This window comes from Hyla sarda, chromosome 7 (genome assembly GCF_029499605.1).
Source record: "Hyla sarda isolate aHylSar1 chromosome 7, aHylSar1.hap1, whole genome shotgun sequence".
Taxonomy (NCBI): domain Eukaryota; kingdom Metazoa; phylum Chordata; class Amphibia; order Anura; family Hylidae; genus Hyla; species Hyla sarda.
In genome coordinates, this window is record NC_079195.1 from 197693704 (window position 1) to 197707198 (window position 13495).

Sequence of the window (13495 nt, forward strand, 5' to 3'; positions counted from 1 at the left end):
CCATACATCTTTAGGACTTTTTATTTATTTATTTGTGAATTTACTTCCCAATGTTTTTTTTGTTGGGTTTTGCGTCTGAAATTTTGCTCCCAAAAAATCCAATGAACCCAACCAACCTGAAAATGGGGTGTTACTGTCGGGGGAAAGGGGCGTGTAATCGGCAAAATGGGCATGTCCCCAACATATTTTCTAAGGTTTCCGCGTAAAATGGGGTGGATTTGAGCTTTGGAGAACCTGATAGATCAGAATAGTTGTAAAAAAGCAAAACATAGGGAACAGCAAAAAGTAGGTGTGACGGATCCTAGAGTCACCCTATCTACCTGGATGGACTTTAGGACATCACTATTTGTACCCCTCAGTTTATGTTGTCCAGTGACATAAAGCTCAGAGTTAAAATACTTTTATTTGCTGTTTTCATACACTTTCTGTGCACAATACACCTTTGGCACTCAAGGCACTGTATAGGGAGAGCTAATTACCTTTGTTGGATTATCTCCCAGACTATCTGTCACCTGGATTACCTTTGTTGGATTATCTCACAGACTACCTGTCACCTGAATTACCTTTATGGGATTATCTCACAGACTACCTGTCACCTGGATTACCTTTATGGGATTATCTCACAGACTACCTGTCACCTGGATTACCTTTGTTGGATTAGCTCCCAGACTATCTGTCACCTGTATTGTCTTTACTGACCCTTCCCCCTGTGATGTCCTTCCTATAAAAGAAGACACTTGTTCCACAATAAAGAATTCTGATTTTATACCTGAAGACTGGTGTTGCCTGGTTCTTTGGGCACAAGGATGCAATAATCTCTAGTTCTGCCTAAGGATATTGCCTGTGATATGCTGGGGCTTGTCATCGGGAAGGAGAAGTCACTTTTGGCGGAGTCAGTCAGTCACAGTAGGGATCCCATAGGCTATCACATGAGGGAATGTTGCTTCAAGTGACAATAATGATTTAAAGGATCTACTGTGAATATCTTGTGGAGTCCTTGCTTCAACGACTCAGAGCTTCTTTTGCCAGTACATGGGTAAAACTACAAACTTGGCAGGTAATTTTAATATTATAGTAGATATTTAATAAGGTTATGGTACATTTGGTAAAGTGCTAATACTTGGGCATATTCTTCTAAGATAGGTCCCTATGATTTCTGTCTACCCCCTTAGTAACATGTTCCATGTATGATTTTTAGATATGCTGTTACTGCACTGATCTAAAACAAAAATTAAAAATAAAATGGTAAAATAGAAATAAATCCATATATAAAAACAAACACATTACATAGATCTATTCCTGTTTCTGGTGTAGGCCGCAGGAGAGCCCGACAGTTATGTTCTTTCCATTACCTTAAGATTCTTCATATTATCTTGAGTTTGTACAAGAGACTATGGCATTGGCAGACTCTGTGTGTGGGACTGAAAGTCCTTAATTTCTGGAACAAAGCTACACATGCGGCCAATCTCCAGAAGATCTCTTTTCAGTTTGTTGCAACTTAGCCGCAAATCTACATCAGCCCTGACTTGGCTTACAAAACTGACTACAAACAGCACTATTAAAATGGATGTAAAAGAAGATTGCGGAGCACTCACCAGGTTCTCGAAACAGGGACTTCTTTATTTTGTTTTAAATACGGTGCAGGTTCGCATGCAGGGGAGCAAGATGGAATACATACAGGGGTATTCAAGCTGGCGACGGACCGTTTGCGCGTTGAGGCGCTTCGTCAGGCCGGTGCTCCAGCACCGGCCTGATGAAGCGCCGAGGCGCGCAAACCCTGCATGTGAACGCTCCCCTGCATGTGAACCCGCACCGTATTTAAAAGGAAATAAAGAAGTCCCTGTTTCGAGAACCTGGTGAGTGCTCCGCATTCTTCTTTTACATCCATTGCCATACTGTACTGCATTGCGTGACTTGCACCGGAAAGGCCACAGGAGTGACTTCTAGGGACTGTGCATGACGATCGGAATAATGTCCTTTTCTAAACAGCAACAGTTGGATGGTGCCGAGACCACCTTCTCTTCTTTGCATTATTAAAAAGTAGCACATTTTGTCGCACGGGATAAAAAGTCGCACAACAAGTTGCAGAGGGTCACCATTCAAAGCGGCGTACTGAAGTAAGAAATGTGATCAGAACCAGATTTATCACATGCTCTGTGCCATATAATTAATCTATTTCCACTACATGAATTAATGGGGTAAAAAGGCGTGTACCTACTCCACTCTTGATGAATGCCCCCCCCCCATATATTCCATGTTATAGCATATTCACTGGTTTACTGTGCTGTTCAATACCGATTTTTGCAGCCATTATATTGTACATTACAAAAATTAGGAAAAAAGATTTTTCGCACTCACCATGAAATAGAGCCTTTACAATTCACCGGCAACCGGCATGGAAAAGAAAAAAAAGCGCACAGCTGAGGCTATGCGGACTAGGGGCAACAAGCCTTGTTTCACAGTCTTCCCGCTTCCTAGGAGGCCAGAGGAAGCGGGAAGACCGTGAAACAAGGCTTGTTGCCCCTAGTCCGCATAGCCTCGGCTGTGCGTTTTTTTTCTCTTTTCCATTCCGGTTGCCTGTGAATTGTAAAGGCTCTATTTCATGGTGAGTGCGAAAACTTCATTTTTCAGAATTTTTGCACATTTGGACATTGTTTTTTCTTAGTTTTCTGCACCCCATGATTTTTGTCCCATTCCCTCCTACCTCACACAGCAAGAGTTACGTTTAGGTGTTGTTAGCAATGGTGCCACCCCGTTCTTTCCTCTATGCCTACAACTATAATTGTATATTACGTTTTTCTTATGTTTGATGTCTTCTAATAACAATCCTAATCTGATGTCCAATAGAAATAAATCACAGTACTTCCAATTCCTCCCACAGAAGTGACTGCACACTTACGGTACTACCGGCCAGGAATAGCATGTTTTTAGAGCCTTCCACTTCCAATACGTAAAATAGCTGCAAACATTTGTTCAGTGAGTTTTACAAGGAGTTTTGTAGGCTGAGAAGGAATGGGATGGGGAGGGGGGCGAGAGGTCTTCCCATAGGCAGATGTGCTTTAGGAAAATTCTAAGCAAGGATTTAATACAGAAAGGGGGTGGGATGGAGGAATTACAGGGGTCCCAGACATTTAGGGATAAACAGTAGCATGAGAGCAACTCCCCTGCGTTGGCGATTGGTCCCTTCTGCTGGGTCTGAACAACACTTAAACTTGCTGAGAGCGCAAGAAGTGACAGAGTCCAGGTCATCGGAGTGGGGTAGGTGTGTGCACCGAGCTGTGGTACCCAATGCACTGGGTACTGGGGTTAGCAACTCTGAATGTCACTATACTGTGTGTGTGTTAGTCTGCGGCATCAGAGTATTACACCGATTTGTACATTTATAGTAGCGGTACCAGATGGATTAATATAATTTTGAATTTTATTTTTTATTAATGAATTAATGTATATATTTAAGTAAGCATGTATGTATTTATTTATATTTATTTATATTTATTTATTTATTTAATAAAAATAAATAAACTAACGAATAAATACTTAAATATAATAAAAATGTATGGATGTACTTATTTATTTATTTAGGTAGTTAGTTAGTTATCTTCAGTGTACATAACTTAACCTTCTAGTCCAGTGGTCTGCAACCTGCGGACCTCCAGATGTTGCAAAACTACAACTCCCAGCATGCCCGGACAGCCGTTGGCTGTCCGGGCATGCTGGGAGTTGTAGTTTTGCAACATCTGGAGGTCCGCAGGTTGGAGACCACTGTTCTAGTCTATTGCCTGGTGCCTATGAAAAATGTAGGTGCATGTATGTTCAACTTGTTTTCAGCAAAATGTTGTTCCTCCTATCTCGCCCTGGCAACGTTTTAAGTTCTAGTAGGGAATATGTGGCGATAACAATTATGAGAAGAATTTTAAAATTTGGATTTATCATATCATTGGACATTGCTTATTGGTCTGACATATTAAGTCAGTGGTTTCCAAACACTGAGGGGGATTTATCATTGTCATTAGAGCTATTTTTGTGTGTTTTTGCGCAGCGTCTTAGGCTCTTTTTTGCGACTTTTTGCTTTACACCCCCCCCCCCCAGTGTCCCTTCGTCTGTTGCAAAACTACGACTCCCAGCATGCCTAGACAGCCAAAGGCTGTCTAGGCATGCTGGGAGTTGTAGTTTTGCAACAGCTGGAGGCACACTGCATTAAGGGAATGCAATTGGAATGTAATTTTTAGCAGTAGAAAATAATTTGAAGAATTATTTATTTCATAATATGTTTGTTGCTGTTACATACATCACGACTTCTATGGCCGGCTTGATAGCAATGATTGGGAGATGGGTATCATAATTTGGGTTAACATAAATTTTTGTATAAGGGGGTTCTCCGCTGGATAAATCTTTAGTTCTATTTTGGGTTGAAAATAAAAAAAAATAGTATAAGTGTCTATGGAGGAGATTTATCAAAACCTGTGCAGAGGAAAAGATGACCGGTTGCCCATAGCAACCAATCAGATTTCTTCTTTCATTTTCAGAGGCCTTTTTTTTTTTTTAAATGAAAGAAGCGATGTGATTGGTTGCTATGGGCAACTGGTCAACTTTTTCTCTGCACAGGTTTTGATAAATCTTCCCCTATATACATACCGTAGCTTGTGGCTGTTCTTTCTATACCGTTCTGTCCATCTTTGTGCTGCGCATTTTTAAAGGGATATTCCAAGAAAAAACTTTTTTTTTTATAAGTTAAACTTATTTTTAAATTACTCCTATTAAAAAATTTTAATCCTTCCGATAATTATCAGCTGCTGAAGTTGAGTTGTTGTTTTCTGTCTAGCAACAGTGCTCTCTGCTGACCTCTCTGCTTGTCTCGGGAACTGCACAGAGTAGGAGAGGTTTGCTATGGGGATTTGCTTCTAAACTGGGTGGCTCCCAAGACACGTGTCATCAGAGAGGACATAGACAGAAAAGAACAACTCAACTTCAGAAGTTCATAAGTACTGAAAGGATTAAGATTTTTTAATAGAAGTAATTTACAAATCTGTTTAACTTTCTGGAGCCAGTTGATATATAAGAAAATTTTTTTTTCCTGGATAACCCCTTTAAGTAAAATGATGATGATGATGATGATGTCTGTAGTGATGAGATGTCACCTAAACGCTGGGACCAACTACTATCTGCAATTGTGATGTTATTTTACTCTGGGAATCATGGGGGAATGGTGGAGTATTTAAGTCAGTTGTCTCCAAACTGTGGAACACCAGGAGTTGCAAAGCTGTAGTTTTGAAACAGCTGGAGGTCCACAGTTTAGAGACCACTGTAGTAGTTTTGCAACAGCTGGAGGTCCATGGTTTGGAGACCACTGATATAAATTATATTATTCTAGGTATAGTAGAGCAAATCGATCAGTGTCTTAATCTTAGCTCCCAGGAGTAGAATCAAATCTTATTTCATCACAGGTTTAGGCCATGTTCACACATCAGAATTTCCATTACAGATTCCGCATTGCAATACGGCATGGAGTCTCTGCTGCGGTCCGTTGAATTCAATGAAATTCTGCTGCGCTGTGCGGTCCTAGCACCTGTATGCAGTTAGCACCTGCAGTATTCCGTTGTGAGGACATAGCCTAAGGCAGGGGTTCTCAGCCAGGGGTACGCGTAACCCTAGGCGTACGCCAAGGGTTATGTGGGGGTACAGCAATTCGTCGACAAACACCAGCCATGCATTGGCCAGTATTTGTCAGCACAGAGCAGGGATTGGACGCCGCAGACGATGCGGCAGCTCACTATATTGTACCGCGGCCGCAGCTCCGGCCACGGTACAATATAGTGAGCTGCAGTGGCTGCCAGGCCTGACATGTGACGTCCCTGACATTGCACGGAGATGCCGTCACAGCGCAGAAGGACGTCACCCGTCAGTGCAGCCCTCCAACTCCCACCGAACGGGATAGACACAGGCCTGGTAAGCATGTTAAATTAAGTATAACACCGCAGTATGAGAGGGTGTTAGTGTATGTATCTCATATATTGGCCCAGAGGGATAATGGCAAAATGGGATTAAGATAGAGGGGGGATAATGGCAAAGGGAATCAGAGGGAGGGGGGGAATAATGGCAGAAGGGGATTAATATGGAGGGGGGTAATCATTATCCCTTCCCCCCACCCCTCCACCCCCACGTTAATCCTCTTGTGCCATTAATCTCCCCTCCCTCTGATTCCCTTTTGCTATTATCCGATTATGGCTAAAGGGGATCAGAGGGTGTGGGGGAATAATGGCATGAGGGGATTAAGATGGAGGGGGGAATCATGACACAAGGGGATCAGGAAGGGGTAGGGGATTAAGTATCGCATTAGTATCGCATTAGAAAGGTAAGCCATTATGAATTTAAGTACTTTTTGACTTATTTTATTTCTGTGCGAACTTACGCTTGAGGGGCACCCTTTGGGGGTACAGTCGCTAAAAAGGTTGAGAACCACTGGCCTAAGGCTTTTGCACTGTTCCTCCCACATGCTTTACACTGCAGCTCTACATGTTCCCAAATCTCCTGTATATATGCAAACAAAACAAATCACCACAAGCTCAGCATAAACTAAGCTGTAAGGCTAGGTTTCCACCCATTCTTTCCCTTGCATTTTTTTTTTTTTTAACTCCTGTGGCATTTTTTTAAAAAAATCAACTGATGCCAGAAAGTTAAACAGAATTGTAAATTACTTTTATTAAAAAATCTTTATCCTCCTGGCACTTTTTAGCATCTGTATGCTACAGAGGAAATTCTTTTCTTTTAGAATTTCTTTTTTGTCTTGTCCACATGGTTCTCTGCTGACACCTGATGCCCGTATCAGGAACTGTCCAGAGCAGGAGAAAATCCTCATAGCAAACCTATGCTACTCTAGACAGTTCCTGACACGGTCAGAGGTATCAGCAGAGAGCACTGTGGAAAAGACAAAAATGAAATTCAAAAAGCAAAGAATTTCCTCTGTAGCATACATGTTGCTAATAAGTACTGGAAAGATAAAGATTTTTTTAATAGAAGTAATTTACAAATCTGTTTAACTCTCTGGCACCAGTTCATTTAAAAAAAAAAAAGTTTTCCACCGGAGTACCCCTTTAATTAAAAAACACCCCAAAAAAAAACAAAAAACTGCCCTGTCCCAAGATGCTATTTTTGTGGATTTTTTTTTTTGTTAACATAAATAGCGGGTTTCGGTCTTGGCGTTTTTTCCCCCTGAGTTCTTCTAATCACAAGTCATGTGATTCTTTCATCATGTAACACAAGGATTTCCATTAAAGAATTGGGGAGGGGAGACACGCCACAAAAAATGGCAATGCTAAAAACACATGGCGTTTTTTATAGTATTTTTTGCCTTCCGTAGATTTCCGACAACATTTTTTAAATAAACAAACAAAAACAACCCCCCCCCCCCCCCGCAATAGTCTTAACACGCTGTGATTTTGGAAAAACACCACTGAGCACAAAACCGCACCAAAATGCCCAAGATGAGTGTAAAAATGCCAAAGGACCGAAGGAGAAGAACGGCAAGTAGGTTTGGTGTTTCAAAAATCCCTATTGACTTTCAGCTAAAATCTGGACACTGCTTTTTAACCAAAAAAGACCCCATGCGTCAGTTGTGGCCTTCTTGGTGTTTTTTTTTTTTTTTTGCAAAAAGCTAAACAAAACAAAAAGCAAAACAAAAAAAGTAGAAACCTAGCTCTAGTGAAACCAGCTTATAATGACAAAGGCATTTTTTCCTTTTTTTAAGTAGTAGTAATAATAATTATAATAATAACAACAATGAATAAAAAAATGATGTAAACCAAATAGGTAAATGCAACTTAAATTATTATTATTATTATTATTATTAATAAATCCTAGCATCTCTATGACATTTTTTGCTGCTTTGACTTGAGGATTACAATTTTTGTTGTCCTATATAGACAAAGAAAATAGTTTGGCTTCCCAGATACTGCCAACAAGCTGCTGTTGACAGATCTGTTATTCTTGTTACATGTGTGGTAGGCCTCTGGGGTAGGGGTAGTGTAGTCAGAGTGTTGCTTCAGTATATCAGGGGTTAAGGTTAACCCTGTCATTCGTGACGCCAGGCTGAGGGCTTCCCAGTAACGATAGGTGCATGCATATAATGACTGAAGGTCCACAAGGTAGTTGAACTTAAATCCGGATTTAGGGGTTAGATAAGGTCCGGTGATCTTGCAGAGTGCGTAGGGATTGATTACACTCACAGTTTAGTAAAGATCAGCCGTCGCCGCAAGGCTCGGGCCTAACTCACTGATGACAGCAGCGCAGATCCTTCCCTGTCAACAGCCCAGAGCCTGTAGTTAACATTTCTAATCGTGGGGGTCCCGATCTCGGCTGTGGCACCTCAGACATCCGGTGCATGGAGTGAACTTCACTCCATGCTGAATGACTGGCGAAGGGGGGCAGAGTCTCGTGACATCAAGGCCATGCCCCCTCAATGCAAGTCTATGGGAGGGGGCATGACCATAGACTTGCATTGAGGGGCTGTGACATCACGAGCCTCCGGAGCTGCAACCAACGCTCTAAACGAATGCCGCAGGGAGGATGCGGGGGTCTCCAGCGACGGGCCCCCTGCAATCAGACATCATATCCCCTATCCTTTGGATAGGGGATAAGATATCTAGGGGCGGAGTACCCCTTTTAGTGGAAATATTGGGTGAGTTCCTACACTTTTTTTCCCAGGACTTGACCCCTGCTTATATCCTATTTAAAACATAGGGAATAAGTGTCTGATTGCAGGGGGTCTGACTGCTGGGACCCCCCCATGATCTCCTGCACGGCCCCCCGGCTCTCTCCAGGAAAGGAGCGTGTCGACCCCCGCACAAATGGAGGTCAACACATCCCCTCCATGTGTCTCTATGAAAGAGCCGGAGATACCGGAATGCTGTATCTCCAGCTCTCCCATAAAGATACATGGAGGGGGCGTGTCTTGTGGGGTCGACACACTCCGTTCCTGCGGAGAGCTGGGGTGCCGTGCAGGAGATCCAATGTGTCTAATCACAGGTGTCTGATCGTGGGGGTCCGACTTCTGGGATCCGCCCCGATCAGACACCAGTGATCAGACACTTAGATTATGTTGTGAGGCCCCACAGAACTCCTTTAATAACATTACATGTTAAATATAAATAAATATATAAATTCCTTTAACACATCCATATAACAGATATTTTTTACATTGACCCATGTGTAGGTTTCACGGTTACAAGCACTTACATTACCTTCATCTGCTGATTCATTGGCTTAGACACATCTGGCGGCTCTTAATAGATGTCTTCCACTAGCAATAATGTCAATAGCCCAGTCATTACTCAGAATGTTTGGACTGGAATACGCAGCACAGTAGTGGAATGTAGTGTTGTGACAGCTGTGCTTTATTACAGTAACTAGGCACATTATACAGCATTATATCTGCTGTACTGGATAATATCTTTCTAAACCGGTGTCTCCCAAACAGGGTGCCTACAGCTGTTGCAAAACTACAACTCCTCCCCGATTATGCATATTTACCCATGTGTGGGTATCTTCAAACCCAGTCTTCTTGGGCCAGACACGCTGAATCAATAAATACACCGACATAAGGTTACGGTTAAAGGGGTTATCCAGGAAAAAAAACTTTTTTTTGTATATCAACTGGCTGCCGAAAGTTAATTACTTCTATTAAAAAATCTTAATCCTTTCAGTACTTATGAGTTGCTGAAGTTGAGTTGTTCTTTTTTGTCTAAGTGCTCTCTGATGACACGTGTCTCGGGAACCGCCCAGTTTAGAAGCAAACCCCCATAGCAATCCTATTCTACTTTGTGCAGTTCCCGAGACAAGCAGAGATGTCAGCAGAGAGCACTGTTGCCAGACAGAAAACAACAACTCAACTTCAGCAGCTGATGATTATTGAAAGGATTAAGATTTTTTAATAGAAGTAATTTACAAATCTGTTTAACTTTCTGGAGCCAGTTGATATATATACATTTAAAAATTTTTTTTTTCCTGGAATACCCCTTTAACTGCCTTTACTGAGCTTGTGATGTTGGTAAAGCACAAACAGTTGGCCTTAGTGTGAGAGTGTAGTATACCCCTTGCGAGCCTTGTTGCCGTTCTGAGACTTGTGGTGCTTTTCACCGGACGGAATTGTAGGATTTGAGGTTCTGGTAGCTAGGGTCCTTCCAAGGCACTGTAACTGATTCAGCAGGGACCTGTAGTCCTCCCGCGAGTGACACTTGTAGGATGACCAGGGATAAGACTTGCAGTAGGCCTCAGCTTAGGTGAGGAGTACGAACTGAGGGGGACAGACTTGTACTCACTAACTCCTCCCCTGTACCTCACTATACAGAAGGAGCTTTTGGGGTCTCATTGGTTCACATGGTCACATGGGGTTGCTGCAGGGTCTCGTGGGCAACACAGTTAAAGGCACAGTAATACATTAAACTTACATACATAGAACAATTAATATAGGGAAAATATATTATCCCATATTACACTATACAGTGGTCCCTCAACATATGATGGTAATCCGTTCCAAACGGACCATCGTTTGTTGAAACCATCGTATGTTGAGGGATCCGTGCAATGTAAAGTATAGGATAGTGGTCTACAACCTGCGGCCTCCAGATGTTGCAAAACTACAACACCCAGCATGCCCGGACAGCCGTTGGCTGTCCGGGCATGCAGGGAGTTGTAGTTTTGCAATATCTGGAGGTCCGCAGGTTGAAGACCACTGGTATTGGAGGTTGTACTCACCTGTCCCCGCTGCTCCGGACCGTCACCGCTCGTCACCGCTGCCCTGGATGTCACTTTCCATCGCTGTCGCCGCGTCCCTGACACTCCGGCAAGGCCTCTGTTTCCCCGGCATCCTTGCTCACCGTCGCCGCCATCTCGTCGCTACGCACGCCGCTCCTGTTGGATGACGGGATGGTGTGCGCAGCGACGTGATGGCGACGATGGAGGGAGCCGACGATTAAGGGGATCCTGAAGAGGACGCGCCGGAGCCCCGAGAACAGGTAGGAGACCATCACCGGGGCACACGGGGCACCCTAAACGGCTATCCAGTGGTAGCTGAAGCGCTGCCGGATAGCCGTTTATGCGATGGCCCCAACATACATCGCATGGTGAAATGCTCGTATGTCGGGGCCATCGTAGGTCGGGGGGGGGGGGGGTCACTGTACACATTATTTATACTATAAAGGAACTTTAGTGGGCCCAACACTATATGCTGCCAGGCTGCCCAAATCAGTCCTCAACCGCGGGACAGCCACCTGTGCTGGGACACCACATTTTCATAGTGGGATAACCCTTTTACATTATTCTTTAGCAGAGACTGTACAGAGGTGTGAGATCAGGAAGCCCGTTTCTCATTTTTGGGTTGGTCACAGGTCCTCTTTAAGTTTAATGTATATTCAAATGCAGAATGCTCTTAAAAGAGTTCTTTAAGCTAAAACTTTTAACCCCCGCTGTTCCCGGGCTGTAAAACTATACATAATAAACTTTCACTTACCTGCCTACGATCCCCCGTTGTTCCAATATCACCGTCCCGGTCTCTTCCACTTCCTGTGGGTCGGTGACTTCACTCTGCGCTCAGCCTATCAGCGGCCGCAGCAATGTCCCGTCGCGGCCGCTGATAGGCTGAGCGCAGAGTGAAGTCACCGACCCGCAGGAAGAGGAAGCTGACAGGGACCGGAGCACGGGCGGCGATATCGGAACAACGGGGGATCGTAGGCAGGTAAGTGAAAGTTTATTATGTATAGTTTTACAGCCCGGGCACAGCGGGGGATAAAAGATTTCAGTTGGAGAACTCCTTTAAAGGGGTACTCCGGTGGAAATCTTTTATTTTTATTTTTTTTTATTATGAACTGGTGCCAGAAAGTTAAACAGATTTGTAAATTACTTCTATAAAAAAAAGTCTTTACCCTTCCAGTACTTTTCAGCAAATATATGCTACAGAGAAAATTCTGTTCTTTTTTAATTTCCTTTTTGTCTTGTCCACAGTGCTCTCTGCTTACACCTGATGCCTGATGTCCATATAAGGAACTGTCCAGAGCAGGAGAAAATCCCCATAGCAAACCTATGCTGCTCTGGACAGTTCCTGACACGGACAGAGGTGTCAGCAGAGAGCACTGTGGACAGACAGAAAAGAAATTCAAAAAGAACAGAATTTCCTCGGTAGCATACAGCTTCTAAAAAGTACAGGAAGGGGTAAAGATTTTTTTTTATAGAAGTAATTTACAAATCTGTATAAGTTTCTGGCACCAGTTGACTTATAAAACCTAAAAAAAAATGCTTTCCACCGGAGTACCCCTTTCCTCTAATAGTAGCCAGCATAGTGCGTTTTTCCGTAAACATATGTTATGCTTTTTCCATAAATATAAGACAGTACAGGACGCTATAGCTCTCGAAACCTTCCAAGGCAACATCTGTAAGTAGTTTTTATGTCCTCCCTGTGCGTGTGGGTTTATGAAGCTCTATTTGCCACCGCTGCCTCACTTTTAGTGCAGTTATATTACATTTCTTCTCAGCCTGTCAGGGCTTTGTCACTCATTGGGGGAGATTTATCAAAACCTGTGCAGAGGAAAACTTGCCCAGTTGCCCATAGCAACCAATCAGATTGCTTCTTTCATTTTTCACAGGCCTTCATAAAAATGAAAGAAGCAAGCTGATTGGTTGCTATGGGCAACTGGGCAGGTTTTCCTCTGCACAGGTTTTGATAAATCTCCCCCCATTGTGATTTTATTACAGATGCCTACTGTCATGGGGGGAGATTTATCAAAACCTGTACAGAGGAAGAGTGGTGCAGTTGCCCATAGCAACCAATCAGATTGCTTCTTTCATTTTCCACAGGCCTCTTTAGAGGCCTGTGGAAAATGAAAGAAGCAATCTGATTGGTTGCTATGGGCAACTGCACCACTCTTCCTCTGCACAGGTTTTGATAAATCTCCCCCATGGAACCTTAAAGTGGTTTGCTATGAAGCCCCATAAATAACAACCTCAGAGGAAGCATTTCTTCAAGGGGGTGTCCATATACCCTGTTTGGGTCATCTCAGTTACCTACGTTATCTGGGTCCAACATGAGTGCTCTATGAGGAATATCTGGTGATATTGTCGTATTTCTATCTAAGCAGGGAGCCCATGTGTTCCCATTTATGCTTTGCCTTTACTATTCTTTAGCACAGATCATCAGTCTTCCCATGCATCATTTTGACGGTCCATTGCTTCCAATGTGTTATCTATGCCCCCCTCCTCCTGTGTTAATGATGATGTATTGATATCTTTATTGTACTAATAGAGATTTGTTCATCTTATAAATCACAGAAGTCAAGTAGGTTTATTAACCTTTGACTTTTAAAGGGAGAAGCATAATTGTCTGACACTAAGCGCCTGTCCAAACAGATGAACAAGACAAATGAACCAAACATCCCAAGGGGAATTACCGTATTTTTCGCACTTTTTCTTCCCCAAAACTGGGGGGGAAGTTAATGCGTCTTATATGGCA

At 43.1% G+C, this 13495-nt stretch overlaps 1 protein-coding gene across 9 annotated transcripts in view; it reads left to right on the forward strand.

Moving 5' to 3' along the window:
• The first annotated feature begins 3139 nt into the window (after positions 1-3139).
• Positions 3140-13495, forward strand: part of LOC130282987 (tenascin-N-like) — an 87868-nt gene continuing 77512 nt past the window's right edge. The window contains exon 1 of one of the 9 annotated variants that reach the window (XM_056532065.1): positions 3140-3258. The gene's annotated coding sequence lies outside the window, so the exon portion shown is untranslated. Of the gene's footprint in view, positions 3259-10180; positions 10275-11619; positions 11729-12398; positions 12422-12633; positions 12704-12861; positions 12926-12960; positions 13096-13184; positions 13207-13300; positions 13322-13495 lie in introns of those variants that run through there. The other 8 variants (XM_056532066.1, XM_056532064.1, XM_056532070.1 and 5 more) reach the window with 8 other exon arrangements.